This window comes from Macaca nemestrina, chromosome 19 (genome assembly GCF_043159975.1).
Source record: "Macaca nemestrina isolate mMacNem1 chromosome 19, mMacNem.hap1, whole genome shotgun sequence".
NCBI lineage: Eukaryota > Metazoa > Chordata > Mammalia > Primates > Cercopithecidae > Macaca > Macaca nemestrina.
The window spans coordinates 69,204,131-69,225,564 of record NC_092143.1 but is presented as its reverse complement, the minus strand read 5'-3'; the positions used below and the strand labels follow the sequence as shown (position 1 = coordinate 69,225,564).

The following is a 21,434-nucleotide window of genomic DNA, read 5'->3' as shown; positions in this document are numbered from 1 at the left end:
TTACAGCTCAGCAGAAGCCTGACCAGTAAGGTAGAGAGCGGAGAAAAGAGCCACAGGGGGCCCAGGGCAGTCACACAGCAGAGGCACCTGGAAAATCAGCTGCCCAGCATCACCCACCTCCCTCATCCTCCGCGAGTATCTCCTAAGCTCCCACCACCTCACTGCTAGGTAACCTCCCCTCAGCTAATTTCCCTATGCTCTTTCCTTGTTACATGAATCACATTAGGTTAGGATGTGTTCCTTTACACCCTGCTACTTGATTTTTTTTTTTTTTTTTTTTTTTTTTTTTTTTTTGAGACAGAGTCTCACTCTCTCGCCCAGGCTAGAGTACAGTGGCTCGATCTTGGCTCACTCCAAGCTCTGCCTCCTGGGTTTATGCCATTCTCCTGCCTCAGCTTCCCAAGTAGCTGGGACTAAAGGTGCCCACCACCACACCTGGCTAATTTTTTGTATTTTTTTAGTACAGACGGGGTTTCACCATATTAACCAGGATGGTCTCGATCTCCTGACCTCGTGATCTTCCCACCTCGGCCTCCCAAAGTGCTGGGATTACAGGTGCGAGCCATGGTGCCCAGCTAATGTTTACTTTTTGAGAATTTAAATGCACAAGTGTATTTAATACTCTGTGAATCTTTACTCTTGACATAAGATCAGTTATAGCTTTATAGCATAGGATAAGTCCAAATCCAACCTACCACCTATGTTTGTAAATAGAGCTTTATTAGAACACAGCCATGCCCCCGTTTTAATGTATTGTGTGAATGCTTGCATGCTACAATAGCAGAGCAGACGGGTGGTGATAAGGATCGTGTAGCCCACAAAGCCTAAAACATTTAAAATCTGGGTCTTTACATCAGAAACTATTGACCCTGACATAAAATATACAGTATGTAGTTGATGATGACAACACTTGGGTTCAAAATTACTGGGCAAGGTCATGTCATCTCTCAAAGTCTCAGTTGTTTCACTTCAAAAATGGGAACAATAATGTCTGCTTTGTCTACCTCATGACACTGCAGTGAGGAGCAAATGAAATAACACATCAGTGTCTGTACATGAAGAATGCAGAGCACCAGTGCTCCAGAGTCCCTAATCCTCCCACTGCAGCTCTGCAGCAGCTCCAAGACACTGTCCTACCTTCCCAGGTAGAGTAAGCCCCATCTTCCTGCTGAATGGATTTCTTTTTTTTTTTTTTTTTAAAGGCTGGAGTGCAGTGGCGCCATCTCGGCTTACTGCAACCTCCGCCTCCCAGGTTCAAGCGATTCTCCTGCTTCAGCCTGCCAAGTAGCTGGGATTACAGGCATGTGCCACCATGCCCGGCTAAATTTTGTATTATAAGTAGAGACAGGGTCTCAAACTCCTGACCTCAGGTGATCCACCCACCTCGGCCTCCCAAAGTGCTGGGATTACAGGCGTGTGCCACTGTGCCTGGCCTGGATTTCTTGTATTGGTTAGATTCTCATCCCCTCTCTCTCCCACTATTGCTGCAAAAGGGCTCCCAAATATGCCTCCGGCCCCTGCTAGTCTCCTTGTTCTTTGGTATTTTTGTCACCTCCAACAAATTCAAAGAAAAGGAACTCAGTCATTGCATCGATGAGTAAGAAAGCTTTAGAATGGAGAAAGCCACGTGCAGAAATCAAAAGAACACTGTGGCTAGACCCAAGAGTGAGTCAAAGGTATGCTCCGATGTTTGAAGCAGAATGAGAAGACTTTGAAGACAGTGGCCAGAAATTTACATTTGATGCAATGAATGTGGGAAGTCCCTGGAAGACTGCATGGTAAGGCTAAAGTAGCGGGCGCAAAAAAGGATCAGAGGCCTCCAAGGGGCTGACATTCGGTATGGGGCTTCCACCCAGGTTCCATTTGACACTGGGGCCCGGCCTAAAAGTTACCTTTCACGGCCGCCCACCCCTGACCCTTGGGTTTTCTTGATGATAGAGAGCCTGGCTCTGGGCCTGACAGTGAGCTGTAGCCTCCAGCTGAAAGGAAGCTCAGCAAGAACGACCTTGTTAGACTGACGCTGCAGAGCACCGTGGATGTCAGTGAGCATCTCTTGCAGATTTATGGCCCTGAACCTAGTCTCCTGTTACTTGGTGATTCTGCTGAATTTTCCATTAAGCAATAAGGGCAGGATAACAGCAGAGCCGCTCAAGGTTAGCAGCCTTCTGAAGTCCACCCAGCTCCACAAAACTTCTTCCTAATGATACACAGAAGAGATTTATTGGGATGTTTTTGCAGGCCAGGAAATTGCTACATGATTTTGTCATTGACAAAGGAGCAAACGTCACTGCCCACTTTCTCCACTTTGCTAGTTCTTGAACTGGAAATGATGAAAGTAGGCTGATTCCTCGTTCAGTTACCAGATGGGAGGGCTACCCAAACAATATTCCAATTTCATTGTTTTCATTTCAGGGATTACTGATGGCCACTTTAGGGCATAGCTTATATTTAACTTCCACTTGGTTTCCTCTTCTTGTGGGATTCATTTGAATTGCTGCTAAGTTGGGCATTCAAACATTTCTCTTATTATGTTGGTTCTAAACTAGTGAGGGAAAACCACGATGTCAGAAGTAATCTTATTTCCACTGTCTTTACAGATGTGTCAGAGCTCTTGATCAAACTGATTTTTCACAGGAGCAGAAAACCAAATACTGCATATTCTCACTATACGTGGGTCCAGTAGGACCAGTAATATACGGCAGTTAAGACCAGTAAACAAGGAGGAGAGGTCATCAAAGATGATCTTCTTTTGAAATGGGAGATTAGGAGAATAGTGGGGTAACTACTGATAGCAGATTGAGACATTAGAAAGATGTGCCATTTTCAGTGCTTCTTGGTTTTTCTTTCTTTTTTATAAAGCCATTTATCTTAAGTGCCTTTTGAAAATATTAATCCTATATTTCAGTTCCATTCAATGCAGTGTTTTGGCACCCATTAAAGTCATGGGTGTAGGGAGAAGTGCAAGCGCTCCCAAGTTTGCGAAAGAGTTCTGGGTCTTTGGAGGGAGGGATTCGGCCTGGGGATTCCTAGATTCCCGCAAGCACCACTGAGTCACTAATTCTTTAAATCACATGCTCCGTCAGCTAAAATAAATAAATAAATAAATGAATACAAGAAGTTACTTTAAGAATTAGAAGGGATGTAGCCTCAGACAGCCCTTTGGAAGCTCCAAAGTGTAAAGATAGCCCTCATTCCTTCTCATTCTAAAGGAAGTCAAATAGAAAGTAAAACTAGAATATCTTACATAGAAAGGTGAAACAACATTCTCTCTAACAGCTCTCAGTTGGTAACGGAACCAAATGATCAACGCTGGGCCCCAGGCTCCTCGTCCCTCACCAGGAAAGGAGGTCTGTCTGGCCGGAGATTGCCTCCCTGTGTCCTCAGGCCCACCTCGGTTTCTGTACAGGCTCCCCCCTCCCACCTCCCCACCCCCGCTGCCATTCCCTGCGGGGTGAGCTGTCTGCAAAGCTCCACTCCCTTCCCTTTCCCAAGTCACAATTACAGGAATTATTGCAAGACTAGTTCTCTCATATTATATTTCATTCAGCAGCAGAAGAGCCACTCAAGGGTTTGGCTTCTGGAACAAGAATGAAAAGATCTTCTACAAAATACTAAGTTCCTCGGATAGAATCTTTTAAGGCGATTTGGTGAAAAGTGTCAGATGGGCAGCCACAAAGTCTGAGTTTCTGTTTATTCATCTAGCAGGTAATGATTCACAAGGCCATACAAATATCTCACCAGCCTACAAGTCCATTTCAGACAGATGACTAGGATAATGTAAATTCCATGTAAAAAGGTAGCTCCTTGCTCATTCTCATGCGTAATCCTCACGAGTGAAGAGCCTTCTAAGCATTTTTGCACGAATCCTGTCACTTTATTTTTTGTGAATATCTAAAACTAGAGTGTTGATGATGGTATATAAACACATCACTTCACCTGCTTTAGCTAAAAGTGCTTGTCTTTTTTTTTAAATTGATAGACCATTTTTAGCAATTTTAGGTTTATTTTAAACTTTGAGTTGTGTCTTTTTTAGAGCCATTTTTCTTCTTAAAAGCTACGCTATGTTTCGCTAAGATGAAAGTACAAATAACTTGTTTTCCAAAGTGGGAGGATTGTTCGAGAGGGTAAGCATGGACCCTGCACCCAGATCCTAAGCCCACCCTTATCAGCTCTGCAGTGTTTGGTATGTGAATTCCTTATTACCTCTGAGTCTCAGTTTTCCCATCTCTAAAATAGGAAGAACAATAATAAACATACCTAACACAGTACAGAATACAAAGTAGATGCTTAAGAACAATATGTTATATTCCAAATTCACATTGTATGTCAGAGGGCTAAAAATTACTGTATCACAGTATAAATCTAATCTGGGATTCTGATCCTTTGTATAAGTTTGCTCTGCCTGGGGCCTTGTGCTTTAAACTAAAGGTTCTTGTGATCTGTACAGAAGCAGGGAATTGGGGACATCTGGTTCCATGCAGTCTTGTTAACTGAGCTTTTTGATCTGCTCTGAAGAGATGGAATTAGAGGGAAAAGCCAAAAGAAAATTGAGAAACAGCCTCTGGATGAGGGTAGGGCTCCCCCTGGCAGGGAGGAGTGGTGAACAGAACAGCAGAGCCCTGGAGGGAGCCAGGTTGAGCATAGCAGCTGCCCAAAGGAGACCACCACCAAGGCCCACAGGGCCTTCCCAGGTGGCACTGATGCAGTCCGGTAAAATGTAAGCATCCCTGGTGACTGCCAGAAATGCATAGGGGAACTTTGCATTACTGACCAGCATGATTAAGTGTAAATAATTATGGGCAGTAGGGCCGGGCATGGTGGCTCACAGCTGTAACCCCAGCACTATGGGAGGCCGAGGTGGGTGGATCACCTGAGGTCAGGAGTTCGAGACCAACCTGACCAACATGGTGAAACCCTGTCTCTACTAAAATAATAATAATAATAATAATAAATACAAAAAAATTAGCTAGGCATGGTGGTGGGCACCTGTAATCCCAGCTACTCAAGAGGCTGAGGCAGGAGAATCGCTTGAATCTGGGAGGCAGAGGTTGCAGCGAGCTGAGATCACACCACTGCACTCCAGGCCAGGCAACACAGTAAGACTCTGTCTCAAAGAGAAAAAAAAAAAAAAAAAAATATATATATATATATATATATAGGCAGTAGAGTCCAGGTTTGAATGCTATGAGACCTCATCCGTACTTACAGGCTATGAAACCTAAGGACACTCAGACTGTGTCCTCACCCAAGTCACAGACAGTGGCTACAAATCAGTCAACCCAGTCTGAGAGCTTTTTTCCACCCTTGATGGAAGAAAAAGAGTAATAACTTTGGGGCTGTACATGTGAGTATACGTTTGAGGGGAAAGGGAGGATGGCAGGCTAAGAAAACAGAAAAGAAACAGAAAACCAAAAGAGTAAAGATGTATTTGCTAACCAAGAAGACATTTCCAAATATTTCTCTCATGCCCCTTCCAGAAAGATTTCAAGGCCAGGAAAATAAAAGTACCTGTTTGATGCCAACTGATTAAAGCTCCAAGGAAAACCAGCAAATGTCTTAATTTTCTTATTCAAGAACTCCTTTTATAATCAAACAGAAGAGGAGAAAGCTCTAAGTAGGTGCCTGAGTCACAAGATATATGAAATGTTTGACATGTTGCTTAGCTCTACAAAGAGAAAATTCCAAATGATTTATAATGCAATTTTTTTCCAATTTCCAGTATGGAGGAATCTTGAAATCTCATAAACAGAATATAAGGGAAACCACTTTTTTTTTTTAATGTGATAAAGTAAAGGCTTCCCCAGACACTAATTAATACAATTGTGTATCTGTGACTTCAGACTTAAAAAGGCAATGGCTTAACTCCAAAGGTCAACTATTTTTGGATCCTCCAGTCTCTCCCTGTGAATAACACTTTGTTGAACCAAACACAACTCTCTGAGAGTGATGTGAGTCTCCCAGCTCCCTGCTAAGACAAGCATTTCAGTGGTGAACTTCCCTCTGTTCCTTTCTCCGAGAAGGCAGATCCTAACATATCCTCTAAAGATAGTTTCCCCCGTCCCTTAGAACTTCTCCCAAATTATCACACGTCATTAGATAAAAGAGCTGTATATGTCCAGTTTCTCACAAAGAAACCAATAGTAAGAAAAAGGTTGGGGTACAAACGCTTTTAAGAGAAAGACTTAATGGTCTTTGAAATTGCCCATTTTCCATGTTCATTTCTTATGTCAGGCCTTATAGCCAGGCACATTAAAAACTTTTTCAATCTATCTTGAAGTGACTTAATGGTACCAAGTGACTTTTTTGTACCAAGTGACACAAAAAAGAAATAACAGCCATCTCCTAGGGAAAAACTGAAGTGGGTGTGTGAGGCAGGGGGCAAGCCATACTTTTAAATACAAATTTTCATCTTTGCCCCTCGCTTCATGTTGAAGAACTTGTCTAACTTGACTCAAGGCTAGAAATGGTTTGGCAAGATCAGTTCATCAATGTAAACAGCTCCCTTGAACTCCGAAAGTAGTTTTTGTTGAGATTAAGCTTAGAGTTGCATCTTAAAGAATTGTTAGATATTGTATGGTTTGTTTCATGCTTTTTTCCTATTTACATGTGGGGGAAAATCCTTTGTATTTCTCCTGTGTAGAATAAATGGTGAAAGTGAAGATAAAAAATGAAGATGAAGTAATCAAAACATTTGGTAACACTGAATTAACTGAAGGCACGTATACATGTAAGTTCAGGTTTCTTCTTACACACGCCTGTTGAAAGGTGTCCTCTCAAGAAAAAAAAAAAAAAAAGAAGGAATACGTTGTATTTTCTAAGCTATATTCATTTTAGAGAGACTTGGGAAAGTCATTTTAATGTCTCTAAAAGAGGCATTTTAGAGAGAATGGATTTCAGAGAGACTTGGGAAAATTCCATTTCACCAAATAGTAAGTAAAGTTAACAAATTTGTCATATACTTAAAAAATTAATGTAGAAGTTCCATTATAAAATTTAGTTTAATACAAGTGTTTCTAAAAGCATGTAATACAAATACTTGCAAGAACACTGTTGCAAAATATATGTTGAACTTAAATAATAATCAGTACAAAATGATGGAAAGAAAATGACTTTTCTTTCCATGATATTAGGCCAGATCCTGTCAGATGGTCCATTGAAATTTTGTAAGCAAAAAGAAGTCACACTTAGGAATAGGTCCATCAAAAAAAAAATTTCAAACCATGAAAAAAAAGTTAAGATATATCTTTGTTGTTTCACTTCCATTTTTCTTGTTAACATAAATGAGCTAATATTCACGTCAGAATTACAACTTTTCTTGAATGACATAACAACTTCTTTGCTGAATCCAATAGTTATTCAGCATTTATCACTGATTTTGTGACATTCTTGGTGGTTACAAAATTATAAAACTAATGGTGAAATTTGCAAACAAAAACAAAATAGCAAGTCACACTGCGGTTGTAGGTGTAAACCCAAACACAAGTGGCTATATGCAATGCTTAATAAAGGGTACTACATATTTTTAAAATAATAATAGGTCCATCTTCTTGGGCTCCTGGGACAGTGGAGTAATTGACAGCTCAATCATATGGCAGCCAGTAACCCCACCCATTCCCCCCATGTTTGACCCATCGTAAGAACACGTCACAATTACATATGCGTGTAAAACACTACCGAGGCCTCCCACTCCTGCCAACTAGCAATCGATCTGCCATCTCTGTGTTGGTCTCTCAGTCTAATCCCTCCACTCTGCTGTAGGTCTTATTTTCTCCTATCTACCCTCTTGGGAATCTCACTCCATCTATCACTCCCACTTTCTGGGATTTAAACTTCCTTCTTTCCAGTGGTACCTTCTTTTCATCAACATGAAATTCATATTTGAGTCTTTTTCACCTTACAAAACTCCTCCCTTCAGCTGCTATCCTGTCTTCTGCTCCCCTAGGCAGCCAAAGTTAGAAGGTTTACCTGAGCTTGCTTCATCAACTTCTTTACCTTCCTCTTCCATCATCCTCCTCAATGTTCCACTGAAGCTGCTTTTGCCAAGGTCATCGATGTTCCCCACATTATTTAGTCTAATGGACACTCTTCTGTCCTATTGTGATTTCCTAACATGTTTTGGGCATTGTTTACCCTCTATCCTTCTCAGAGCCCTTTCCTGGGTTTCCTGACACCACTGTCTTTCAAGTTCTCTCCTACTTTCTGCCATTTCAGTTGCGGAGTCCTGCTCTTCTCCCAACCCCCTCAAGGTACCATCCCAGGACAACTGCCTTGCATTCGGTACTCTTTCCTAGATGGTCTCATCAATCCCCATGGCTTAATGTTTTGGTTGTCACTGAACTACTGATGACCCACTCTGCAGACCACCTTCTGAGCTCGACTCGTGTATCTAATTATCTTTGAATAACCCATTTGGATATCTCTTGAGTCTCAAAAATTAGCACGCCCAAAGCTGAACTTAGAGTGATTTTTTTTTAATGCACATGTTTATATGAACTTGATCATAGTTATGTTTTTAAAATGTACCCTTCTGATCAAAACCGTTCAATGTCACCCATCCGCTCTAAGTAAAAGCCTAAGGCATTATAATGCCTACAACACCCTGCATAATCCCTCTCCACTCATTTGCTTCCCTGACATTATCTCCTACTACTGTCCCCCAACTCACCAACACTAGCCATGCTCCCAACGCAGGGGCCTTTGCACTTGCTTTTCCTACTTTTCCACCTGATATGAGCGCTTGTTCTCTCCCATCCCTGAAGACTTCAGTCAACTATCACATGTTGGTATGGCTTTCCCTGACAATCACACATAAAATTGCAACATGCCCACTAATCTAGCATTCTTTAACCTCTTTTCCTGACTTGTCTTTACAACATTTATCAATATTGGACATACTATATATTTTATTGTCTACTTTCCTCCACGGATTGTAGACTACCTTGCAGGAATGTTGGTCTTGTTATTCATTGTTTTATTCCTAATGCCTAGAACAGGGTCTGGCATATAAAATAGAATCAATAAGTAACTGTGGAATAAACAAATAAATGAATCTCCAAACCTGCTATCCATTATTTCAGTAAATGGTACCCCCGTCGACCCAGCTGCTCAATACAGTTTTGACTCAACTCATTTGCTTTTATCCCACATTCATCACTCAGCCCTCCTGCCGTCTCCAAAAATCATCTTCCTCTCCATCTCCTCCCACTTAGTTATTTCTTATTCATCTTTTAATTCCAGCTACACATCGTTTTTACAGACTATGTCTGTAATGTTTCCTTTTAAATACCCAACTAGACCTAACACATGTCTGGTCCATACTAAGTGTCCATCAAGTATTTGTTGAATGAATAAATGGCGCTTCTCAGAAATCCCAGATTAGGTCCCCCGGCTCTCTGTTGCTATCACACTCTGTAAATTTCCATACAACACTCATCTCTCTTTTCAATAACTACTTAGTTTGATGTTCTTCTTTAGTAGGCTATAAGCTTCCTGAAAACAGAAATCTACAGGAAGGTAGGAATAAGCAATGGAAGGTCCTAAAATACAGACAGTACTGGCCTGACTATGGAAGGGTCATGCTGGTAATACAGGGAAGCCATCTGAATAGGTTGGGGACAGAGCTGTGATTACAGAAGCATCAGTCTAGAGAAAAGAACCTCATTCCATTTTTTGATACCAAAGGGGAAAAGTGAGTATTATAAGGTAGGCATATTTGGTCTCATACTTCTATATAAATCAATTCCAGTGCTGATTAAAATGGAGTTTGGCTTGATTATTAATTACTAAAATTTAAGAAATTCTTTTTTTTTTTTTTTTTTTTTTTTTGAGACAGAGTCTTGCCCTGTCACCCAGGCTAGAGCGCAAAGACGCAATCTGGGCTCACTGCAACTTCCACCTCCCAGGTTCAAGTGATTCTCCTGCCTCAGCCTCCCGAGTAACTGGGATTACAGGCATGTGCCAACACGTCCAGCTAATTTTTTGTATCTTTGAGACAGGTTTCACCATATTGGCCAGGTTGGTCTCAAACTCCTGATCGTGATCCGCCCACCTCGGCCTCCCAAAGTGCTGGGATTACAGGTGTGAGCCACCATGCCTGCCCATTTTTTTTAAGTTATAAATTTCAAAAACTTCTAATTTCAAGCTTGTATAGTCTCCTAGATTCCAGACTGCAGCCTAATTGCTCTAAAATACACTTGATTAATTTATACATGGTTTACTTGCTAATTTAGAATTATATCTAGATAGACAGACATATATGTGCAAACACACACAAACACTCGCTTTATAGATTAGAAAAGTGACATAGCAGAATCTCTTTTTACCTCAAGACTATATGATTCATAAGTACTGGAGCCGGGATTTGAACCAAGGTCTATGTGACTTCAAAATTCATGCACTTTTACTATTTTATAATGCCTCCATAATATGATATATATTCAGAGTGAAAATATTTGTGTAAAGAATTACAATAAAAATGAACATAAATTTAGCCCAATACTGTCTTATGATAGCTCATGAATATATTTAATATTAATTTGCTCACAAATTATGATAGCAATGTCTACCATGAGGATCTGCCAAGTATTCTTTGACCTTTTGCTAAACATAAATGGTAGAGTTATTACCTTTAACATAAATGTATGTCCCATTTTCACCAACAAAAACCCACACTCACACTCAAGTCCAGACAGCTTCATTGAACTCTGACCTCTACAACTCAAAGATAAACAAGAGTAGGATTAAGCCATCTTCCCTTTATTGTGCTCCACAGCACCCTTTGATTCTTGTTGAATTAATAGTTTGGGATGAGGAGAAAGCAGAAACAAGCTCTTCTACCCACTTCCATTTCCAGCAGAGGCTAATTTATCAATAACAAGTCATAGCCTTAACTGTTCCTAAATTCCAGAAATATATCATCAAAGGGCTGGACATATGTATGAAGAACCCTAAATCTGCATTTTGATATAGACACCTGTTAGATTTACTTCTTACTACCTACAGGAAATTCATGTCTATGAGCAAAAAGTCACATACAAAGATTTTCAGAACAGCATTATAATCAACAAAAATAAGAAAACTGATAAATTAGTGTAGGGATAGTACTAGAGAATAGTTCAAAGTCTACAAAAGGTTATGTTTATAGAGTCCTTTTAACTTTTGATTATGAAAAAATATTGTTACATTAAATAATAATAAAATTAATAAAGTATTATGAGCCAGCTATTCTTGTATGAGTCAGTTTTATATGTATTAACTAATTTAATCCTCAAAACAAATTTTACAAGGTAAGCACCATTACTATCTCCATTTTACAAATGGAAAAAGTTCAACACAGAGAGATAGGAACTTGAACCAAGATCCTTAAGCTTATTAGGTGTTAGAGTCAGGATATAAATCCAGATACAGCACTTGAGAGCCCACACTTAACAGTTTATACAGAAGATAAAATTGTATAGACTATTATAACTATTTAAATATATATTTGCTTGCATAAAAAGAAAATATTGGATGGGAATATAATTTGTTACATGGGAAATTTTTTAATTTCTTCATTATATTTATCTTTCTTTTCCACAACTTTTAGAGTAGTCATGTTTTACGTTTATAACCAGGACAGAACAAGAAGTAATATTTGAAAAGTAAATGAAAAAAAGTTCATGTTTTGAACAGATGCCTTGGTTCAACTGAGTAACTGACTTCAAAATTCATACACTATAGTCACAAATAATCTATATTTGAATATGTGCTATGGAAAAAAGAAGAATTTCTTGATGGCATAAGCTATGTTCAGAGCTGAAAGGGACCTTAGAGATCATTTAGACCAGTTTTCTCAAAATGTGGTCCCCAGACCAGCAGTGTCAACATCAATTGGGAAATGCAAATTTAGGGGCCCTGCCCAGATTCACTGAATCAAAATTTCTGGGGGTGGTGCCCAGAAACCTGTGTTGTCACACAAGTCCTGTAGGTTCTTCTGATGCACCCTCAAGTTTCAGAATCGCTGACCTAGGCTTATGGTTCTCAGCCACGGCTGCATATCAGAATCGGGATCACCTGAGAGTTTTTAAGACTCTCAGTGTCTGGACTGCACCAATAGAGATACTGAGTTAACTGGTTTTAAATGAGTCCATCAGTGTTTTTAACTGCTCTTTATGTGATTTAGCCAGAACCACTGATTTAGTCCTTTACTACTCATAGCATGATCCTCGGACCCACAGAGTTGGCATCCACTGGGAGCTTTTTAGAAATGTAGGATCTAGAGTTCCACTCCAGCCCTGCTTGAATCAGAAACGGCATTTAAACAAGATCCCCAAGTGGTTGATATATACATGCAAGTTTGAGAGGCATCGAACACTGCCCTCATTTTACAGAGGAAAAAACAAACAAGGCCAACAGAGTTAATATTTTCCCAAGATCTCACTGCTGGGGGATGGGAAACGGGGGATGGGAGGAGGGGCAAGAATAGAAGAGTTGAATTCAAACCCAAGATGCTCAAAAGTTCAACTGCATTCTTTCTGTTATACTATGTTGTAAAGCTTTGGATCTGATGAATCTTTCTTTTTTTTCCCTTTCTCCCACCTCCAAATGGTTTTCACCCCATAAAGTACCTAAAGGTTGGTAATGCACAAATGCCATGTCATTCCCTGAAGAAATTTACAGTTGGCAGAGGAAGGCTTAGAAATTAAGTGCCTGAAAGCCAGTAACTGGACCCAGAGATCTCCAAGGACTGCTGTGCAGTCCAAAATTCTATGACATCTGCAATACAGCCTTGAATAAAAACCAGAATGCCAGTATCCAATGCAGTGAGAATTTATTTCATAGTTATCAAAGCAAACCAAAGGTTATCAGCAGGTTGGACATTTAAAGATTAAGTACAGCTGATCGCACTCAACTCTTATGCAGGTAGCTTAACTCCAGTGGTTCTGGTCTCTCTCTGAAGGGAAAATAGAGGTGTTTATGATCCTGTATCCTAATGGGTTCCAGGTGAACCAGGCTAGGCGGCTAAGTCAGGCCCTCTCTTCTTTGATTTACATGGCAGGATCCAGGCCATCCCTAAATTGAAAAGATATAGTAATGAGCAAAGGCAGAAAAAGAAAAGAGGGGAAAAAAGAGCTGAGGGAAAACCTGGAGTGCTTTTCCAAGTCCAAAGTGAGCTATGGCTGCCCTCTCTGCTCAGAAGGTATGATCATAAATTACTAGCTAATGTTTAGCACTGGGGCTCTGGCCCATGATCTATTACAGAGGACGAGATGCCTCCAAGCAGAAAACACTGTAATTGGGGAGCAATAACATCTGTGTCAGTCATGAGACTGCAGTTAAAGTGAACTGAGAAGTACAGGCTGTGCTGCAGATGCATAGTAATAATATGCACATTTTTTAGCTAAAATGATATGTCATCAAGATATGGGCCTCTTTACATTCTTTTGTGTCACGATAGCCTGAAGAGGATCAGTAGGACCCCTGGATTTCTGTTTTAACATTAGCAAGATGTTAGCCAACAACTCAAGGGAATTATAGTTGATAAAGCAAAGAAGTCTGAGGAACTCAGATTATGGGCTTGGTTTTCTGGAGCAAGATTCTAGGTCGTTACAATGCTCTGCTGTACTGAGCAGGGCACATAATCTCTCTGAGCCTCCTAACCGAGCAAGGTCAAAGAATTCATTCAGGATAGAACTGGGACTCAAACGCAGAGCTTCTGGCTATACATTCTGTCATTTTCCCAGTACATCTCTGTTGGTTATAAAATTGATATTTAAGTAGTTATAAATAAGAGTAAATGCCCAGTTATTCAGGAAATGAAATGTGTGCAAGGGACTTTAGTTTCTGAATAGATCAAAATAAAAGGGAGCTGCTTTATTGTAACTTTCCATTTAAAAAATCCTTCAATAGCATGATAATAGCTAAAAATTCAAACCATTTAAAAGTGTTCAGGGTGGGAGCGGGGCAAGAGCTGAAAAAATACCTACTGGGTACTAGGCTCACTACCTAGGTGATGGGATCCTTCACACCCCGAACCCCAATGATATGCCATTTACCCGTGTAACAAACCCAATGAACCTAAAAGTTGGAAAAAATTAATAAGAAATAAAATAGAAGTGTTCAGGGAAAAAAAAAAAAACCTACCAGTTGTGGGTAGTCTAAAGCAGGGGTTCTCAGCCCCCAGGGCCATGGACTAATACGAGTCTGTGGCCTGTTAGGAACTGGACCGTACAGCAGGAGATGAGTGGTGGGCAACTGAGCAAAGCTTCATCTGTATTTACAGCTACTCCCCATCGCTCGTGTTACCACCTGAGCTCCGCCTCCTGTCAGGTCAGTGGCAGCATTAGAGTCTCATGGGAGCACGAACCCTATTGGGAACTGTGCAGGTGAGGGATCTAGGTTGCACGCTCCTTATGAGAATCTAATGACCGATGATCTGAGATGGGGCTGAAGCAGTTATGCTAGCACTGGGGAGCAGCTGCAAATACAGATTAACATTAGCAGAGAGGTTCGACTGAACAGAAACCTTAATAAATCAGTTGCTTGCAGACTCATAACAAAATTCTATCAGTGAGTGGCAAATGACAATTAAGCTTCACCTGGTGTCAGGCTTTATAGTGGCAAGTGAGTTGATGTACTTTGATTGTACAGCTGCATCTGGTGGCAGGCTTTAAGTCAGAATCTGACACTTATTTCAGTCCGTGTGTGGCCTGCCATTATTTTATTTACCACTTCCATCCATGCCTCTTTCCTGCACTGAGCTCTTGTCTCTGTCACAGTTTTGGTAAGCCCACAAGCTAACCCAAGCCAAAATGAGTGAAAAATAAACGTCACTCGAGAGCTTCTTTGAAAAGAGGGAAAGATCCAATGATGAGACAGCAGAAGACTCTAAGACTGCCAACAAAAAGAAATCTTCATTTAAAAGAAAATACTAAGAGTCCTACTTAAATTATGGTTTCGTTACAACAGGTGATTCACCTTCTCCAAGCCTGCTTTGTATAATATATGGTGACTAGGTATCCACCAAAGGCATGAAACCTTCCAAACTGCTTCGCCACATGGAGACCAATCACCCTGCATTAAAAGATAAGCCTTTGGAGTTTTTCAAAAGAAAATAACGTGAACACAAAGAACAGAAGCAATTATTGAAGGCCACCACTTCATCAAATGTGTCTGCACAGACAGCATCATTCTTAGTGGCTAACTGCATTGCTAAAGGTGAGATGCCCTTTACTATTGGTGAAGAGTTGATCTTGCCAGCTGCTAAGGACATCTGTCATGAATTTTATTTATTTATTTATTTATTTATTTATTTATTTATTTTTGAGATGGAGTCTCACTCTGTTGCCCAGGCTGACGTGCAGTGGCATAATCTTGGCTCACTGCAACCTCCGCCTCCCCAATTCAAGTAATTCTCCTGCCTCAGCCTCCCGAGTACCTGGGACTACAGGCATCTGCAACCACGCCCGGCTAATTTTTGTATTTTTAGTGGAAATGGGTTTCACCACGTTGGCCAGGCTGGTCTTGAACTCCTGACCTCAAGTGATCCCCCCGCCTCAGCCTCCCAAAGTGCTAGGACTACAGAAGTGAGCCACCGCACCTGGCCTGTCATGAACTTTTAGGGGAGGCTGCGGTTCAAAAGTGGCACTTGTTCCTCTTTCAGCTAGTACCAAAACTAGATGAATTTATGAAATAGTAGAGGCTCTTGAAGCACAACTGTCAGAGAAAATTAATGAGCCAATATGGTATACAATCCAGGTTGACAAGTCTACCAGTGTTGACCACAATACAACAATGCTTGTTTCTGTGTGATTTATTTTTCAGGAGGATGTGCATGAGGATATGTTATGTGCACTTTTATTGCCAACCAACACCACAGCTGCAGAACTATTTAAGTCTTTGAACGACTGCATGTCGGGAAAACTGAATTGGTCATTTTGGGTAGGTTTATGCATGGATGAAGCAGCTGCCATGACTGGATGGCTTTCTGGTTTCACTACTTGGGTCAAAGAGGTTGCTTCAGAGTGTGAGTCTATGCACTGTGTCATCCCTAGAGAAATGCTGACTAGCCAAAAAATGTCACCTGAACTTAACAATGTTTTGCAGGGTGTGATTAAAATTATCAACCTTAATAACGTACATGCCCTTAACTCACGTTTGTTCACTCAGCTCTGTGAGGAGATGGACAAAGAGCACACATGTCTTCTCTTATACACAGAAGTGAGATGGCTTTCTAAAGGTAGATCACTGGCCAGAGTTTTTGAGTTATGAGAGCCACTGCAGAGATTTCTTTTAGAAAAAGAGTCACCACTGGCAACATATTTCAGTGACATAGAATGGGTCCCAAAACTTGCTTACTTTTGGGACATATTCCACCTGTTCAATAAAATCAGTATGTCACTTCAGGGGAGAATGACAACTGTATTTAAGTTGGCAGATAAAGTGGCTTCATTCAAAGCCAAACTGGAATTATAGGGGCACCAAGTGAACATTGGGAATTGGGATCTCTGACATGTTTCAAACATTAGCAAAGATTTTGAAAGAGACAGAGCCAGGGCTGTCTTTCTTCCAGCTGGTGCATGATCACCTATCTTAGCTTTCAAAGGAGTTTGGGCATTACTTCCCAACCACAAAATACTCCCAAACTGGGAAGGAATGGATCTGTGACTCATTTGTGAATATGCCAGGTGAATAGATTTTGTCTATGCTAGAAGAGGATCAACTGCTTGAGATTGAAAATGATGGTAGCCTTAAAAGTATGTTTGAGAAAACTTCAAATCTCCACAGTTCTGGATTAAAGTCAAGGCGAAATATTCTGTGACTGCCACAAAAGCACTGAAAAGCCTGCTTCCATTTCCAGCATCCTATCTTAGTGAAGCAGAATTTTCTGCAGTGACAGCAACCAAAATGAGATTACAGAGTAGACTGGACATAAGCAACACACTTTCATGTCACTGTCTTCCATCACCCCCAGATGGGACCGTCCAGTTGCAGGAATACAAGCTCAGGGCTCCCACTGATTCTACATTATGGTGAGTTGCATAATTATTTCATTATATATTACAATAAAAATAAAGTGCATGATAAATGTAATGTGGTTGAATCATCCTAAAATCATCCTTCCTACTCTACCCCAGTCTGTGGAAAAACTGTCTTCTGTGAAACCGGTCCCTGGTGACAAAAAAGTTGGGGACTGCTAATTGAGAGAGATCTTAATTGAGTTAAAAGTTTTACATAGATGGACAGCCTCTGAGGTTTCTTTCAGCTTTGATAACTGATGATTCCTTACTGTTTAGGCCAACTGGGCCCAAAGTCCACTTGTGATTTCAACACCTTCTTTTTTCATAGTATGACCAGGACTTTCCCAGTTTATGCTGTAAGTCCTATGCTCTGGAACTGAGTCCCAGGCAAACAAGGGATCACCATACTTCTTACCACCATGTTGTGTGTCTCCTTGACCCTTGTCCAGACCAGCACAGTGCTCTTAACCACACCTTCCCACCCACAGAAAAGCCTGAGCACACACTACAAAAAGTATTTGTCACCTGCACTCTGGATCTTGTGCAAACCCAAAGGAGGCTTCGCCTCCTACTTTCATTCCAACCTGCTTACTCGGGTACCTCGGCAAGTCCCTAGGTTTGTTTCTCTAATTAGCCCTCTTGGAGTAATGCTTCAGGTGAACCATCTGTTTGGTTTCACCACTAAACATGATCTTCAAGTCTCCCAGCCCAACATTTCTCCTGCCAAGCCTTGGGTCATTGAGCAGAGGTACTATTGGGATACCTTATGCCACGGCTGCTGTATAGTCCTGTAGCCACTGCATAGCATAATCCAAGATCAAAGCTATTTTGTGGGTTTCTAAAGGCCATACTACTATATCAGTTCTGTATGTATTGCCAGAATTCTTTTAAAAACTGGTCATTTGTAGACACAAGCTTTTCAAGGGCTCAAATATCCCATTTTCATAAACCTATTTGTTTTCTTGTCTGCTGACTAGTGTTGCCTTTGACTATATTGAATATCCTCCTCCTGTACTATGTTAAAATGCCTTTACTTGTTACTTGTTAACAATAAATTACTTATTAACAATAAATTCATTCTTATGATTGACAAATATTTCAGCATAAATGGACTTCTTTCTATAGCCAAGAGAATATGAAGTATGTTAGATTGGAAAGCTCCATATTTATTGTCTGTTGATTTATTTTAAACTATTCTAAGGTGGTTGTTAGTGTTTCATACTTATATCTCAAGAGATATTGATGAAATATATAGAATGAATCATTTAGTACACAGCCCAAAACCATCTGCCTAAAATACCTAAGTTAGGGACATTCCTAAAACAGATCTTAATATGCTAAGTTTTTCTAATTAATTTATATTTTTCCATATATAAAAAGGATAGGAAAGTCTTCCAGAAAAATGGACAATGTCCTTGGGTTACTTTGCAGCATCTACACTGCTAAACTGGTATAGAGGAGTGAAGAGGTTGAAAGGAAGACTTTTAAGATGTCCCACTTAAGGAACTGTTAAAAAAATTGTGGAAGACAGTGTGGCAATTCCTCAAGGATCTAGAACTAGAAATACCATTTTACCCAGCCATCCCATTACTGGATATATACCCAAAGGATTATAAATCATGCTGCTATAAAGACACATGCACACATATGTTTATTGCAGCACTATTCACAATAGCAAAGACTTGGAACCAACCCAAATGTCCATCAATGACAGACTGGATTAAGAAAATGTGGCACATATATATCATGGAATACTATGCAGCCATAAAAAAGGATGAGCTCATGTCCTTTGTAGGGACATGGATGCAGCTGGAAACCATCATTCTCAGCAAACTATCACAAGAACAGAAAACCAAACACTGCATGTTCTCACTCATAGGTGGAACTTGAACAATGAGATCACTTGGACACAGGAAGGGGAACATCACACACTGGAGCCTGTTCTGGGGTGGCAGGAGCGGGGAGGGATAGCATTAGGAGATATACCTAATGTAAATGATGAGTTAATGGGTGCAGCACACCAACATGGCACATGTATACATATGTAACAAACCTGCACGTTGTGCACATGTACCCTAGAACATAAAGTATAATTAAAAAAAGAAAAGAAACTGTTAAAAAATACTGTGAGAGTCGGATCTCTCCATTCATCCACCTGACAGAAGCATTGGAACAAACTTCTGCCTGTCACAGAAATTTCTGTTTGTCTACCCAGTATTTTATTTTTTCCTTCTTCCTTACTAACAGAATGTCAGTTTTCTTCTAGGCATTCATTTATTCCCCCTTGCAGCTAAGGGTAACCAATGAGGTGTAAGCAGAAGTGTATAAAAGGGCCTTACTCACCCAGGAGGGACAATCCTGGGACCTTCTGCCCTCCTTCCTTCCTCCTTCTTTCTGCCTAGAATATGTCAGGTTGTTACATTTAAAAAATAAAAACACAAGGTGCCTACTTAAATTTAAATTTCAGACAAATGACAAATAATTAGTTTTAGTATAAGTATGTTCTATGCAGTTTGGAACATACTAACACTAAAAAATCATTTGTTGTTTACCTAAAATTCAAGTCTAACTGAGTATCCTGTATTTTATCTAGTTTATCATGTCTCCAAGAATGTGGACATGGATACTAAAGCTCCAGCAGCCACCATGGGACATAAAGAGATCTTACAGCTGAAAGCCACACACCAAGGATGACAGAAAGAAAATATGGGCATCCAGTCACAGAAGACCAGAGAGGGACATGCTAACCCCACGCCACGTTCCGCCACGCGGAACTTTTTCTACATGAGATAAATAAAGCTTTACCTTGTTTGAGGCACGGTTATTTGGAATTTGTTACATGTCAAACTTGGTCCTGAGTGGTAAACTATCATTTGCACATTGCTTTTCCTCTCCACTCTCTTCCGTGCTCCCTTTTTCTCTCCCCAATAACCCATAGTGAGTATTTTAGGTGATTTTATTCATTTACAAGAATGAACGGAAAGAGTAAATCCCACACAATAATTTGTCCCCTTCCTAAATCCTCAGAAACACCTTAAAATTAGGGGGAAAATATAAAAATATAATCTGTAGTTCTCTAGAAAAAAAGTGCTTGGAGATCTCCCAGAAGACTAGCAAGCAATGAAGCGATTTCCTTCAAGGGGCCACCATGACCATCATATTTGGGGAGGTTTGTCTTTGGAAAGGTGTACAGTTAGGCAGAGAGAAGCTTCAGTGAAATTCTAAAGAGAAGGGAATACGATAGAAAACATGCAATTCTATGTTATCACTGATTCTATGGCACTGTGTATTACATTACTAATTATAATTTTTGTTGAACACTAACAGTTATTGAGCACTTATCAAATATCAGACTATACTAAGCATTTTATACATTTTATATACATATACATTATCTAATCTTCATGCTTACCCTATAAGGTTGACATTATTGGTAACTTCATTTTGTGTATATGAAAGCCAAGGCTCAGAAAGGAAAAAAAAAAAAAAAACTCTTTCAAAATCAAAAAGCATACAAGATGTGCAGCAGGAGTTTGAATCCACATCTTCTGGCTTCACAGATTTGGTACTATTAATCTGTAAGTTTAAAATACAATACTAATACAATACTATAAAATACGTTAACATTAAGATACGATACTTAGAAATTAAGGTACTTAATCTGTAAGTTTAAGATACAATACTGCACCGTTTCTATTTTATCTGATGATTTAACATTTCAAAAGGCATTTCAGGACTCAGTTCAGTTATTTCATTCACACACACACACGTACACACACACGCAGGCAGGCACACACATACATATGTATAACTCCTGAACTGGGAAAAAGTATACAACTTCACAGGTGAAAGGATCAGGCACATGTTCAATGAATTGGAGCCCTGATTCCCAACATACTGCACTTAAGCTCTGCAGATGAAAGGATGCTCAGTCTGGCTTCAATTCCTGTCTAAAAATAGCTAAAAGCACAACACAAAACACCAGATTTCTGTATCAGGTTATTGCTCTGAGCCCCACTTACTGAGTGGGGAACCTGATGTCCAGAAAGCAGGGTAACTTAGGAAAGTGTTAGAGCTGGGGGAGGCACACCCAGAGAGGAATTAAAGTTTAACCTAAAGTGACTGGAGCACCACGTGTTTAACCTTCTATCCACTTGCTCTTACCATGAGTACATTTCCATTTTTAGGTCTCTTAAAACCACAGATTGATGAAACAAACCCACAACACAGACTCACTTTGCTGCCCCTTGGCTTTAGTATTCCCTGAGAACATCCACAAACTCCGGACTGGATTTAGCCTACTTTGACCAAGAGACACAGGCCATGATGGTGTAACATGATGAAGAGCTCTCTCTGAAGATTGCTGAATCACAGGAAACACACAAACCAAGCAGGAAAAATGTGCCTTGAACTTTTCCACGTAATTCACCTATTGCA

General features: G+C 40.2%; 1 protein-coding gene and 1 long non-coding RNA gene across 3 annotated transcripts in view; one reads left to right on the top strand and one right to left on the bottom strand.

The window, feature by feature from the left end:
* LOC105464895 (uncharacterized) overlaps positions 1 to 21,434 on the bottom strand; it is a 488,640-nt gene that overhangs the window by 275,330 nt on the left and 191,876 nt on the right. The window lies entirely within an intron of this gene.
* LOC105464883 (uncharacterized) lies at positions 3,279 to 5,273 on the top strand. Its single transcript, XR_977105.3, has 3 exons — positions 3,279 to 3,347; positions 3,551 to 3,705; positions 5,209 to 5,273. It is a non-coding gene; the product is annotated as an uncharacterized lncRNA (long non-coding RNA).